Raw genomic sequence first — 15034 nt, 5'->3', positions numbered from 1 at the left:
TAGAACTCTGTGTTCCTTATTAAGAAATAAAAAAGAAACATGCACCTCAAAAGTCTTCAAGGCAAGCAATCACAAATGGAGGAAGAGTGGTCTGCCTCATTTCTGCCCTTTTCCAAAGTCCCCCAACTCTTTATCCTCAGGTCTCCCTTGGTTCCAGGCTCTACACATTCCCATAACATCTGGCTCTTCTTTCATCTGTACACATAAAAGATGCTGGGCTGACTATGTCATTCTCAGGCCAGAACTTTTTGCCTCAAAACTTTGTAGAATGTCTTCTGCCATTTAAAATAATGGGGGGAAAATGGAGACTGGCCTGTTTTTTTGTTTGTTTTTGTTTGTTGTAGTCAGCCCGTTTTATGCCTTTATAATGCAAGACTTTCTTTTCTCATCATAATAGGATTTTATTATGTCAACGTGACTGTGGTATAGGGCTCTCTCTCCCTCTTGTTTTCCTAGAACACGATGAGATTTTTGGATCTGTAGATGCAGGGTCTTTCTAGTTCAAGTATGTTCCCTTCAATTACTCATTTGATAATTTCTTCCACCAAAGGGCTCTAGCTTCTTTCTAACTCTGTCCTGAAATTTTTAGTTTAGAGCACTTATCTTTGTTCTCCATTTCTGTCATTTTCTCTCACATTGTTTTTAGTTCTTTCTTTTACCTTATAGAAAAGCATACTCCAAACCGTCTACTATAATACTGATTTGATTTATATTTTCCAGGTCCCCTTTGCCTTTATTGACCTCCCTGTGGAATTATCATGCCATAACTACACATTTTATATCCCTGCAACCTTTCTTGACTTTATCCATCCTCTTTCAGTGGACTTCAATGTCTTTTCATCTCAGCATGCTCCCACTCTGTTCTTTTATGTTCCTCTTCCACTGGATCATAATTCTTCATCTTGAAGATGTCAGATAATTTTCTAACACTCTTATGTTGCTATTGTAGTAAACAATTTTCACAATATTGCTCCTTTTACCTTTGTTTAAGTGTTTTCCCCCTCAGGTCTCATGCTAAATTCTGTTTTTTACTCTTGCTCTGATGAGGAGAGAGTAAGACGAAGAAAGTATTGACCTACAGAGGAAGTGTTTCTCTGCTTTGGACTCTACCTTCCATCTATCATGAAGCCACTCAAATCCTCTTTGTGAGTTTTTGCTGTTATCAGGGGTCATCTACATTCCTAGTGAATAGTACCGGGGTATGCTGAAGCCGGCCCCTGAGGACTCATGAGATCCCACTGAGGATGTGTCTTCCCAGCTCCCATTCACTGGAATCAAGTTGGTAGCCTGAAAAGTAAGCTATGGGTGGGAGTGTTTACACTACAAGAATGAGCAAATTTTACAAATCAGAGCTTTACAAAAAAATCTAAAGAACAGGATGTTAAGCATTTACTAGAAAACACTGACAGTAGACATCCATCTACTGTTGTTTTGCTAAGAAGGGTTTCTTCTGCTGGATTTGTTGAAAACTCAGAAAACTCAGAAAACTTCAATTCTATAATATGCACTGCGAAAAAGACTCCATTTACTTCAGAACTTTACCTAAGGGCACATCTCTACCAAGGAGTCAATACCCTACTTCCACTCCTCCCAAACATCCCCATCCAGCCTTGCCCATTTGTCTTCTGAGTACTGTAGCCTCTGAGAATACATATGATAATGTGAGAAAGAGGACAGTCTTCAGGTGTTTTCGTTAAAGCTGCCCATGTAGCCTCTGATGACTGCCCATCCTTCTGGTTGACAGAAATCATGAATCTCTGATCATAGGGGGGAAACGTTCTACAGGGTTGGAGTGTGATCCTACCCGATTACAAATAGAGATACAACAGTATTTTCAACCCAGGTTCATTGGCCTATAGTGATAGGGATCTTCAGATTCTGGCAAGAGACTGTCAGACTGTGGCTTTTGGGGAGAGATTGATTATTCATCCTTCTTTAACATCTTCTAAGGCCTTTAGGTAGGAGTCACAGGTGACTTTTCAAGGGACTCTGCATGCACCTGACATCCGTCCCCCTTGGAGTCAGTACTTCTTCATCGCCAGGCTGAGGTCAAATGCCTCTTCCTTGAGTTTCACAAACCAGATCAGGACTCCTGTTGGTGCCTTTGTAGACAAATTTTTTTTTTCTTAGCACTTATATAATTAAATAATGCTTGTGCCACACTTGGTTTCAACTCTGCCTCCTCCACAGGACGGTAAGTCCTTGAGGGTAAGACCTCTGTCTGTTTGGCTCTCCATGGTAGTTCTTAGAGCCTGGCACAATTCTTGATATGTGGAGAGATGTTACAAATTATGCACTCAGAAAATGTAGAATGAGAGGCCAGCCAGACACCATTTGACTCAGGTGCCTATGACGTTGAGTAATCTTTCTTGAATTTCTTCCTGCTGCAAAAACACCTGGAGTCAATGCTCCATCAACACTGCAAAATGTACCATGTGACCCAACTATCATCCAGCTCTCAATCAGCAAGGGGAGAGGCAGCTCTACATCACAGTTCTCTGACCCTGCAAATACATCAACCATCTACAGCAAAGGACAAAGCTCGACTCAGTGACTTTTTGATACTCCACTCCTGGGTGGCATGGTCCTGGTCACATTTCCTAAATACTTCACCTACCACATTCTCCAGTAGTGCCTCATGAGCTGCTGATGCCCTGAGCCTCACTGATGTGCATTGCTGTATATGAAAACTTACTAGCTCCTGTGGCTGGCCAGCACTTTCTCCTTTCTCTACTTGGTTACCTCTAAGTTATTCTGCAAAAATGGGCTCAAGTCTCACCTCTTTCAGGTGACTGTTTGGATGCTTCTTTTCTACCTCTTCTTCTTCCATGCACATGTGCACACACACAATGACAACATATGCACACAGATGAGATACTCTTGCTCTCATTTCTCTGGCTATTCTGCTACCAACACATGTAGCAAACTGTGTGTTTCAATATTTCACTGACTTGTCTGTCTCTCTCCCTAGACCAGGTGGTCCATGAAAATGGGTGCCAAGTTTCAACTGGGTCTCCCTACAGCTCAAAGTTTAGAGAGTGACTGTCCAGCAGTAAGTGCCCAAGCCATGTTTCTCCTGAAAAGAAAGTAAGAAGCAGTACTGATTTGATGTAATAGATCTAGATGACTTTGACTCGTTCCCACTTAATAATTGTGTTCTTGGGAAACATTTTTAATCTGTTTGAATCTCATTTGGAAATTGGGTAATAATTCTACCTCAAGGATTCTTTGAGAAGTAATTAAAGATGAAGTGAGATAATAATTATGAAAGAGCATACTTGGATCACTTTAGTAAGTGTTCAAACTTTTTGTTAAATTTGATTTACTCCCATAGTCTGTCACCCAAGCTAGCATTTGGCTAAGTGCTACCATCTCTTCACAGACTCCAAGTCAAGCCCTGAGGGACAGAAGTTGGAGACCAACCTCCTCCACCCTCCCAAGCAATAGGAAGCACAAACAGCTAGTTTAACTTGTATCTGCTAACCTGAGTGTTCTGCTGTTGTATGAGTCTTGCTCCCTTCCTGTTCTCAGTTTGGTTCTGTCAGGAATTCCATATTCCATTCCCAGCTTTCCCCACTTGGAGCGGTGGCCTTGGAGAAATTTATTTTCCTCCCCGATTCTCCCCATGTTCATTTCTATAATGCAATGAGGCAAGAGGTGAGGTCCATGGCCCCTTCCACATCTGCCAAGTCTGAGTACTGAGCTTTGTCTCTGTAACTTGACAACTATAAGTTCTTCAAAGCCAGGACTAGCATCTTCCTCCTTTTTATTGGATCCTGCTGGCCCTGCAGCTTAGCCCAGCAGGGTTGGCTGAACCTAACACAGTCCCTGGGCTTGGGTATCTCCAGGATAGAAAGAGGCAGATCAAATTTCCAAATCCTGAGATCAGGCACACTATCCACTAACAGATCCAGATCTAACTGCAAAAACAGTGTCTCCTCTGGGAACCAATAACACAACACAACAGCATGAGCCTTGGGTCCTGGCTCCTGGGAACGATCTCTACATTCCTGACTGGGTCAATCTTCAAGTGAGCAGGCTGAGTCCTGGCCTTGGGGCACCTCTTGTTGCTTGTGTTTCTCTCAGCAGTCAGAAAAGTGCACTCTTGTCATAAAAGGGGAGAGGTGAACACTACCAGTAATTGAGATGATCTTTTACTGTCGTTATCAATTTAATACTGGCAACAGCTCTGCAGTGCAGAAGACACTGTCCTCAGTTTACAGATGGAGAAATTAAGACCCAGGGAGGTCAATGACTTACTCAAGGACACACATTGCCTGTGCTAGATCCACGATCAAATCCAGGCGTATATGATTCCAAAGACTTACTTTTACATTATGATGCATCTAACACATGAAATGATGCCAGTTTTTGACCTAAAGTTCATAGTTACTTCTACATACTTGAGTTCTATAACCAGTTCACCACTGGAATTGCCATATCATTTAAACTTTCTGGGCATCAGTTTTCTCATCCTCCTTTCCTAATTCTCTCCACAGAATCTTACAAAGAATAAGGTAAATAGCATATGCAGCATAGTGCTGAAATACGTGAAATACGGTAGACCAATAAGAAGCCATTCTGACCATAATCTTTACTGTCCAAGTAAGGTAGAGAAATTCGCATGGTACAGAAAGGTACAGAAAGTGATCCTAACTTTTAGCATGCCTCAGGTATGCTGCAAGCTTACTTAAGTTTGTCACTGGATTTAACTTTAAGTTTATTATTTGATTTAACCCAGATTTACTATCTGATTTAAGTCAGTGATGTGCCTGTTGTACAGGCAAGACAATGGACATTGAGGGAATTGATGAAATCACAGAGGTAGTAGTGTCTGACTCCAAATGTTTTTTAAACCACAACACCACCAGTCTTCAAATACTCAGCATCAGTGGTCCTCTGCCACACCATTTATAAACTAGGGATAGCAATGATAGACTTACAAGGCAACAAAGATAAACTGAATGATCAAAGAGATAACAATAGTCTTTTTTCAAAGCACTCTCACTTTGAGCCCACTACCTGTTCAGTCTTAATTCAAATTCCTTGACTTCTCAACCATCTGATTCAGTAATCACTGCATCCGTTGTCATTTGAACACAAAGTATAATCTGACACTGACATGTTTGTGTTTCTGCTGCAAAGGAGATGCTAGGCATACCAGAGAACTCAACAAATATTCACTCCACTTTCCTCTCTTTAGGATATTTCTCCTCTAGTTATCTTGAACTGTCATTTCAACATGGCACTGTTACTGAAACTTGTATACATCTTTCTCCAATTACACATTACATTCCTGGAGGTAAGTACCAGGATCATAGAGATTTATGTTCACCAGAGTGGCCCATCCCCATTCCAAATACTTACATGTCCTAAAGATACCTCTTTTGAACCCCATACTAAAGAGTTGGGGATCTAGCAACTGGTGGCACAGATTAGTCAGTGTTCTTTTGTGTGCAGAGAGGGTGGCATCCACTCGTCTCCTCCCCAGAATGGCTCTTCTTATACTAGAAAAGCTGTGGTCATGGCTCCCCATCTCAGTTCAGGGAGGGGCAGCCTTGCCCAGCTTCTTACAGGATCCCACTCCACCCTTCCTGAGCCTGACACACCATGGTGCCCTGTGTTGAACCGGTCTTCTTTCTGCCCCTACCTTACCAATTGGATGATCTTTCCTGCCACTCTGTGCCTACCTAAGACTGTTCCATTGTCAGGAACTCAGCTCAAGAAGTCCCACCTCCTCCTTGAAACTGTCTCTGACCTGACTAACTCCTGGAGATGCTGGCCCACCTGAGCTCCCAGTTATTAACCCTGGAAGACTGTGGGCTCCCACTCCTCCACTGGTTTTTAATGAATTCTAAGGCATCTTTCACTCCATCTCTTGGGATTTCTCACAACACCCATCAGAGTCTGGTCACAATCATGTCTAATGTCAACGAACAGACTGATTTTGCTGAATGCAAGAGTTGGAAAGTCGATGAGCTTGAATGAAGACAAAGTCCAACTTAGAGGTTTCTGAGTTTTGTTCTCCTTGCTGTGAACAGAAGACCTCAGACCAGCAAGGTGTCTGCTGTGGGTGGTCTTCCTTCAACATCAGCCATGACCTTCAGCTCCAGGCTGTCCTGCTCCTGCCAGGTGGAGGACATGCTCACAATTAGCGTTCATTTCCTTTCGGCAATTCCCAGCTCATACTTAAGCTGCATCCCACCTCTGTCCCTAGGCCAAAGCTAGTCTGCATGCCAAGAATCCCCTTGTTCCACTTCTTCCATCAAATCCCAAACATATGCTCCTTGAAACTGTCTCTGATTTCACCTTATCCCTGATCACACAAATAGCAAAATTCCACTCTGAATCATGTTCCTACTTTGGCTACAGTCAGATGCATTCCACTTGAACACAGCATGTGTCTTCAGATACACTGTCCACTCTCCAAGGGCAAAAGCCACATCATAAAGTAGACCCTTCCTACCCCAAAGTACGGGACACAATAGCTCCCACAAGCTGCAGTGCTGATACTTTAATAAATATTTGAGGATCCAGACAATGACAGTGCAAAGCAATAAGCAGAAAGAAAGCCCACAGAGTTTTCGCATTTTAGTCCTTTTTAGACACCACTACTAATCAATACTTTTAAAAAATATCAAGGATCTCATTGCTTAAATAACAAAAAGTTAGAGACACAGCCACTGACAACTGTACAGGACTTGCTACCCAGATTTCATTATTCTCCTATACCAGTGCCCACTGCTTCCAAAGAGCTACTATGTTGGATCCATCAAATTTAGCTTCTCTGATCTCTCCAAGCCACATGTTCAAGCCCCTGCTAGGTACAGAATCGTGAATTATCAGCATATAAAAGGAATAATGAAGAAATGATGTTTCTATCAAATTTGACTAACAGTATCACTGGCTCCTTTTTAACATGTGTTCATCCCAAGTCCTTTGCTAAATCCTGGGGTAAAAGCAATTTCAGCAGCTTTCAGAGGCTTCTTCCTCCTAAATATCCAACTGGTTGTTTCTAGATAATTCAGAAACTCCACATGACACTGTTACAGCACCTTAGGTCAATTCTGATCTCACTCCAACCAAAACCACAGGGGGCTCTGGCTTTGCACAAACTGTGGGTCACTCCTTGTGATCCCAAAACACACACAAAGCAACCACTAGCCATTATTGAACATAGGCCACCACGTGGCGGTACGGGCCAGAGGGGAGGAAGAGGACACTCAGGGCCCCGGGCTTATGCTTTTTAGACTCCACGTAGGGATATCTGTCTGGGGACGGGGTGGGAGGGGCACACCTCATCAACAAGGGTACCTGTGCAATGCATATTTGTATATCCAACCCTTAACTGTGCCCCACAATTTTAAAATAAAAAATACGTATTAAAAAAAAAAGAATCCATGTAGGGAAATGACAGTCAGCCCCTAGATCCATGAGGTGACCAAATTGTCCAGGGCTGAGATTCCAAATGTCTCCTGGGCATGGGAAGAAGTAGCAAAAGCCCAGCTAGAGGACACATTGTGGACTTTCTAGATTCTGTCTCTGTCTGGACCATCTCCCTTGATGCAACTCAGTTATGTCACCAAAGAGGGCAAGTCTTCATATGACATGCAGATGAGTTGATCCTTTTCTTCTGTCCACCACACACTCTGCAGTGAGTCTGCAGGGGGCCCCATCTCTCCTCCTCTCCCCTTGCCTCGCCTCCAAGCCTGACTCTCTCCTGTTTTAACAAGGAGCTTCTCCCAATTCTATTTACCCCAGGGCACCACCTTCCCCTTCTGTAACTCCCTCAACCCCATCAAATGCTTCAGTGGGATTGGTCTGGATAGTTGTTGGGAGCACCATTCAAGTGGCCTGAGGAACTCTGACCTTAAAGTCACCTTTAAAATTCCTGGGACATCTAAGGCTACAGAGTCGCAGAATCTCAGAAGGGACTCCCTGTTTCAGCCCAAACTGCTTCACTCTACCATGGGTCAAGCTAAGAAGAAAGGCAGAATTACTTGATCCACATTGTCATACAAGAAGAGACACCCCCCACAAAGCCAGAAATGTATTTATGAAAACTTGTGTATTTATTCTTACATGTTTAAACTTCAGTCACCTTCAAAGCACTCTCTGTTGGAAGCAATATACCTATCGAGACTTTTTCCATTGCTCAAAACAGTTTTTGAACTCATCCATCTTGATGCCTTGTAGTTCTTCTGCCGTTTGTCTGTTTGACCTATTCCATATCCACAAAACATTTCCCTTTGAGGACTTTTTTCACCAGAGGAAACAGAAAAAAGTTGCTCGTGGTAAGATGAGGTGAATAGCAAGAATGGGGCAAGAGGGTTGTGCTGTTTTGGTCAAAAACTACTGAATACTCAGTGCAGTGTGGGCAGGCTGCTCATGTAAATCACCCAGAATGAAATGGACACGTGTTGTAAGAATCTCCAAAAAAATTTCACTGAAGCCAAGTGCAGTCTCTCACCACAATGCTATCTGGCCCACTGATGTTGATGGATTCCTAGAACACTTACCTAGAAGGAGAAGTCTGTACTATGAGGGGCCCACCTTCCAAGAGGTAATTCTAGTTCTTTTGGGTACCCCCTTATGTTTCCCTCTCATCTCCCTTGGTCTATTCTCCCGTGGGTGACTTCCTCAGCACTGCCTTCTTTCTCTTCTTCTCTCTCTTCCACTGTGGCCAGGTTCACTCCATCACCAAATAGTGGAGGTGCACTTGAACTCAAGTAACAGAGAAGACTGCATGGTGAAGTGCCAAGAGGAGTATGGTGGACAGAAAATGCAACAGGAATTTTCAGAGAACATCAGAAGCAGTGTGTGTGAGAGTGGCGAGGAGACGCCACTGGGCACTCAGTAAGAATTTGATGATTGAATGAATGAGAGAATTGGTGAATGAGAGGAATTACATGTGGTAAAAACATCACTGACTCTTACTCTTTAAGGGAGAAACTGAGATTGAGTGATTGCCCCCCCAAAATAGCCAAAAATATAAAAATCCATTAACATAGGGAGTTACTATTGACTCTAAGAGGCCCTCATTGTGTTAGCACACCTTAGACAACACTGACTAGATTAATCTCTCTCTCCATAAATGCTGCGATTCACTCAGGCAACAGAAATCATTCATTAACAGTTGCAAGGCTTTGTGGGGTGAAGTTGGCTGCCTCCTTTCAGGGCTCACAGCTTGGGGGAGGGTAAATGACAAGAGACAGCAAAGTGGCATGATGAGGATGTTTGGTAAGTGCCTTAGGCCTGAAGTGCTCTGGGAAAGGGAAAAGGGTGACTTGTAAGCCCCCACGGGGTGGGGGGAGGCCGATTACAGCCAGCTGTCCTAACCTGCTCTGGCTAAACAAGACCAGTCAGGGTACCTTCCAAGAGAGGCAGTGACACAGAAGAGCTGAGGTGTGGAAATCTGTAGGTGTACACAGTGCCCAGGGTCAGTGAGCAAACCAGTCTGATGGGAGCAGGGTCTGGGGTGTATTGCATCAAACGGGGTTCACTGGAGAATACTTGTGCCCGGTGAGGCTGCTGGACAGGGCAAACCAGCTACAGACTGGGAAAGGCTAGGAGGAGGGTCGCATGAAAGTCAGGATCCAATGGGCTATGAAGAACTTTCCTAATTCTAGAGAACTTCCAGGGTTTGCTAGGATTGAGGCAACTCTGCTCTCAGTTCCTTTCTTTAGAGAAGCAAAAACTTCTGTCCTGAAATGTCACAGCTCAAGTGCTATGTTCCCTGGTGGAGAACCCTCCCTCATTCCCTCTCCCTCTCAGCTCCCCTCTGTGTGTTTCTGGTCTTTTTCCTTTTCTCCTCCTGATTCTTAGCTCAGAGAGCATTTCCTGAGCACATCGTTGAGTCCACTTGGGTATCATCTGAGACTTTGAGTCTCAGATGTCCATGGCACAGTAGCATCGAATAAGTCAGCTGATATAAATATATATAAATACATATAGGCTGTGTGCGGTGGCTCAACCTGTAATCCGAGCACTTTGGGAGGCAGAGGTAAGAGGGTTGCCTGAGCCCAGGGGTTCGAGACCAGCTTGGGCAACTTGATGAGACCTCGTATCCACAATAAATCACAAAAACTAGCCAGGTATTTGGCGTGTGTCTGTAGTTCCAGCTACTTGGAAGACTGAGATGGAAGGAACTCCTAAGCCCAGCAGGTCAAGGCTGTGGTAGCCATGAATGTGCCACTGCACACTCCAGCCTAGTAGATAAGAGTGAGACTCCAACTCAAAAAATAAAAATAAAAAACAAAATAAAAAAACAGACAAACAAAAAAATATATATACATACATACATGGTATAAACATTTGCATGATACAAATATATACATATGTGAATTTATTTTAATGCCATTTGAATTATTAGAGCACAGGGGGTCCTTGCTGGTGCTTTTGATCATTACAAGTGGTTAGGAATCTCCAGACTGTGTTGACAATAATCCCAGACCCAGTTTCCAGGAGGCAGCATGGAAATCCTCCAGAGCTCAATTACAGAAATTAGCTGGTATTATTTAATCCTCACCACCCCCGTGAAGAAGACAGGGTAAGCATCTTTATCCTGATTTTACCGATTAGGTTACGGAGGCTCAGGGAGGTTATATAATGAGCCAGGGGTCATTCAAATGGGAGGTAGCAGGGACAGGATCCAGAGCAGATCTTGTCACTTCAGGTGTGAGGCTCTTCACACAGTGCCTCCACTGCCTGGCCCCAGGTCAGCCACCAGCGTGTCATTTCAGGCTATCCAGTAGATCCACTGCCTCATCTTCTGAATGGAAAGAACACGCTTCCCTGGCCTCCCTCCTCAGGAGCATGGAGGGATGGAGGTGACACAAAGACTTTTTGTAAAAGAACGAACTGCCACACATTTGAAAGGGAATATCTGGGGTGAAAAAAGATGAGGTGGATAAGGGAAGCATTTTTCCAAGTTGGCAAAGTTCTGAAACTCCTCTCTGCCCAGCACCCATTCCCTCTCCCTTTGCTGTACCTGGAAAGGCAAAGTGGTCCCCCCACTTGAGGGTCAGCTCAGCCCACCTTTTGCCTGTCATTGCTTTTAAATTATCTATAATAAGCTCTTGAGAGAGGTTGGCTGTAGGCCCCCACCCCCACCCCGGGATCCTGTGTGGACATCAGGCTGATTAATTAATGATTCAACCCTGGTACCACTTGCTCTGACCAGGGTATGAAGTCAGCCACTGCTTTCTAAGCCAGAGGCCATTAAAATAATGTTTCTTCAACCTTAGAAGGAATCTTCCAATGGATAAGAAGCCAGCTCTGCAAGAAAAGTTGCTCTGGCCAGAACCTACAAAACTTCTAATTGACAACTGTAAGGGTCATTCACTTAGACTCAGTCATCTAAGGTCCCAGTCCCCTGAAACTGTATATCACCTTAACTTGATGTGTCTCAGAATCTAATAGAAGACTCAGAATGGAGATTTTTAAAAAATCAGAGCTAAGCAAAAATGGAGGTTGGTATCATTGCCCTGTGCTCCTAAAGAACACTCTGTGGATATCTTGGTGTTTTCTCTCCTGCATTTATTGAGTATTTGGCCAGCCAAAGTATCTTTGACTTCACAAGGAGTTTGTAAAACACCAGGGTTGCCTTTAAAAATAGTTCAAAAAGAAGCCCAGACTTATGGCAGTATGTATGATGGGAGACCTCCTCATTCAACCGTAGCCCAAAGCATTCTGGGAAACTCAACAGGTTTTCCCAACATGTCATGAGTTAGGAATGGAATTGGCCTGCTTTGCTTCTGGAAACCCTGGGACCAGGCAAAATGATGTGCAGCATGGCTTCCGTGAAGCTTCTTTCTTCGGGCCAGTGCTGCTACCCCTTCAGGACAAGAACAGTCTCCTACCACCCCCCACCTCCTCCCCAGGACTCCCCCACATACTGGGTCCCTGAACAATTGCAGTAACACCATCCCACTTTCAAGGCACTGCAACTACTGACAATGCTAATGTGTTCATAACAATTTCCTCCACTCTTCTGGCAGAAGCAACATTGAAGCAACTTGAAATGCCATCAGAAAAAAAATTATTTCCCATTCCTGGGCATCAGAGAAAACAGGGCTTCATTGGCTGGGTCCGCCTTCAAGAGCTTTCTGGTTTCAATTTAAATTTCAAGTCTCCAAGGGAAAACTGACATTCTAAGAGACACAGGCCCAGCCAAGTTTCAGTGTCTCCACAGTAACCCAGAAAGGATGCCCCATCCAGCTAGCTACTCCTCATCTTCCTCCTTGTATGAACTGTAGAGAAGCATTAGAGCAGAGATTGAAGTATGACTAAACATAACGAACACATAGAGAGAGACCTCCTATCTTAGAGGCGCAATTTTTTGCCATAGAAGTATTGATCCAGCCCCTAATGGAATTCCAAGTTAAGATAACAGCAGAAACAGAATAGGGACTCCAGAGGAACGTGTCTTCCTATTTATTTCTTCTTCAGCAAAATCTTGCCCCACACCTCTTCCCCGTGACCATTTTCCACTAAATTCTACAAAAGATCTCAAGCCTGATTTTCTCTTCCCCCAACCCTCATTTAAGCCAACCCTCATTTAAGCCAGTGATCTGCAAAGTAGCAAAGTAGCTCACCCAGAGCAATGAACGAACTCGCCCAGAAGGCCCTGTGACCCAAGGGCTATTTCCCTCACTGGGGACATCACTAGGTCTCCCCTGTGAGAAGTCCAACCCTGGGCCTCCCAGCAGAACCTCCCCAAGTAATGCTCTAATGTCAACACACAAAAGATCAGGTTACAGCCCTCCACTGGCCCAGCCCATTAATGCACATATAAGGCAGTGGATATTTTCTCCCAAGCTAGAAGTGGCCCCCTTCCTAACCGACACTGCAGCCTCACAGACACTCACCCTTCTGTTCACAGCAAGCCATCCCCTCCCCCACGCATGGTTTGCTTATTCCGAGACACATCTATTTTTCCTGCTAGGAAGACAAGTCCTCCTCCAGTTCCCCCTCTCTTCCCCCTCTCAGCTCTCGGGTTACTGTGGTGGCCAGTAGCTCCCAGAGCCCAGGTCTAGGACCAGTTCAACTTCCCAAGACCAAGACTTTTTTTTTTCTTGATAGGGGAGGAGGGTCTGCGTGCCAAGCAGCACTCAGACTACCTGGTCTCTGAACATTCTGGGGCTCAGATCCCTGCAGTTGACAAGTACTCAGTCAGTGCTCAACCGCTCTTGATTTCTTCCTTCTCTTCAGATCTGCCCCCAGACATTCTGTCCTAACACCCTATTCTGGTCACAGGCACTAAGATTCAGCTCAGACAAAAAAACAAACAAAAAATCCCTTCAACTTCACCCTGAAACCTGGGAATCCCTCTCAGAGCAAAAGAGATCACACCTCCCTCCAGAGAGTTTCAAGATGGTGAAAGCCACAGAAATCAAGAATAAACAAACAAACAAATATAAGAGGGAATGACTTGGGACTGTAAACTGGCTACATCTTAAAGTGCTACAAACTTTCTCCTCCCTCACATGCCCCTGGTGGCTGGCTCCGCCTTCTCAACCCAGTCACCTAACATCTAACTGGGGTGTACAGAGGAAACTCGCCCCAGGACTCCTAGGTCTGGCCCCAATGTTGCATATGGGCCTGAATCGGACAGCACCCTTCCTCTCCAACCTCCTTTCCTCTCTACCCCACTATCCCCACCATCCCCAACACACACAAACACACTGCAAAAGAAGATGAGTTTGAGAGTTTGGAGGGGGCACAAGAGATTTACCTGTGTGAACTGAAGCAGGGTAAGAGATGGGGCCACACTGCCAGATAGTTTTGGTGACAGCTACTTTATGAAATTAGCTTTTAATACAAGCCTTCAGGAAAAAGGAGAAAAACAGGATGAAGAGTGAAGGAATGAAAAGGCAAAGAAGGAAAAAGGATATAAAAGGAAAACACGTCATGCCAGCATTTCCTTAGAGACCAGGGACTCCAACCAAACTTTAAGGAAAAAGGTGTGAATAGTTGGGGTGGGAGGGGGGAGGTTATAGGGGCTGGGAAGGAAAAGAAGCTTCGGAGGAGAGTTTCTGCAGGAATAAAGAGACACACAAATTGCCCTTTTAGCATTGGATGTCAACCGTGAGATTATCAGGACAGTTTATTTGAAACGGAAACGAATCGGAAATCCTTCCCTCAACAGTCCTTGTAGATAGAGACACACTCGGAGACCCCAGCACAGACACATAGAAAGAATAGCTGCAGCGTGAGGTGGGAGGGGGAATGAAGAACCCCTCCCCACACTCCCAGGACCCCTGGCCTCCACTGCCATTTCCAATCGCACAACTTTCGATCTCCAATGAAAATATTTCCAGTTGGATCCGATTTCAGAATCGTAGTACGCCGGTGTGGATGGGGGAGGCGGGTGCTGTCGTGCGCAAGGAAGGGGGGCTGGAAGACAGTCTCTAGGCAGTAACTTATTTTGTTAGAAGTAGCATGCTCTACCGATCAGAAACCGCTATTACCCAACAATGCTTCCATCACAAACAGACGCCGAGCCCAGCATCTCCCGTTATCACCATCTTGCTAAAGATCTGCCTTGTCCCGTTTCCCTGGCTGTCTCCGCGGAACTTCTCAGACAGTCCTTGGCTCGGAGAGATAATGATTTGAAAGACAAAAACAATAAATCGATACCGAAAGGCTCCCTTTCCGGTGTGATTTCCCACTGGAAACCACCGGCCGGGGAATCCGCCGGCCGAGAATCCCGGAGCCCGCGGCTCCTCTGGAGACGCACACAATGCGTGCTTTCAAAAAGGCATTCGTCCGCTTTTAAGGGAATTCCTGTCTTTTCAGAGTCCCAAAGCCAGAGAGCCTAAGAAAGAGACTGAAATCCATTGATCAAGATTGTTAAGAGAAAGACCAACACACAGACACAACACAAGCACACACCAACCTTGGTCGGCTGGACCCTTCTTGCCTGTTCTTCTTTCTATTAACGACACGTTAGATTCTGATACAATCCCCCCCCATCCAACTAGGTTACAATGTAGCTCTCTAGCTCCACTTAACCTGCAAGTTACAAAGAGAG

At 44.7% G+C, this 15034-nt stretch overlaps 1 protein-coding gene across 1 annotated transcript in view; it reads right to left on the bottom strand.

Moving 5' to 3' along the window:
- SETBP1 (SET binding protein 1) overlaps positions 1-14976 on the bottom strand; it is a 397959-nt gene extending 382983 nt beyond the window's left edge. Inside the window, exon 1 of the mRNA XM_008057390.1 lies at positions 14900-14976. The gene's annotated coding sequence lies outside the window, so the exon portion shown is untranslated. The remainder of the gene's footprint in view (positions 1-14899) is intronic.
- Between the last annotated feature and the right edge of the window lie 58 nt (positions 14977-15034).

This window comes from Carlito syrichta, unplaced genomic scaffold (genome assembly GCF_000164805.1).
Source record: "Carlito syrichta isolate Samal-C Ts95f unplaced genomic scaffold, Tarsius_syrichta-2.0.1 Scaffold302990, whole genome shotgun sequence".
In the NCBI taxonomy this organism is placed as follows: Eukaryota; Metazoa; Chordata; class Mammalia; order Primates; family Tarsiidae; genus Carlito; species Carlito syrichta.
This window is presented reverse-complemented; position numbering and strand designations above follow the sequence as displayed.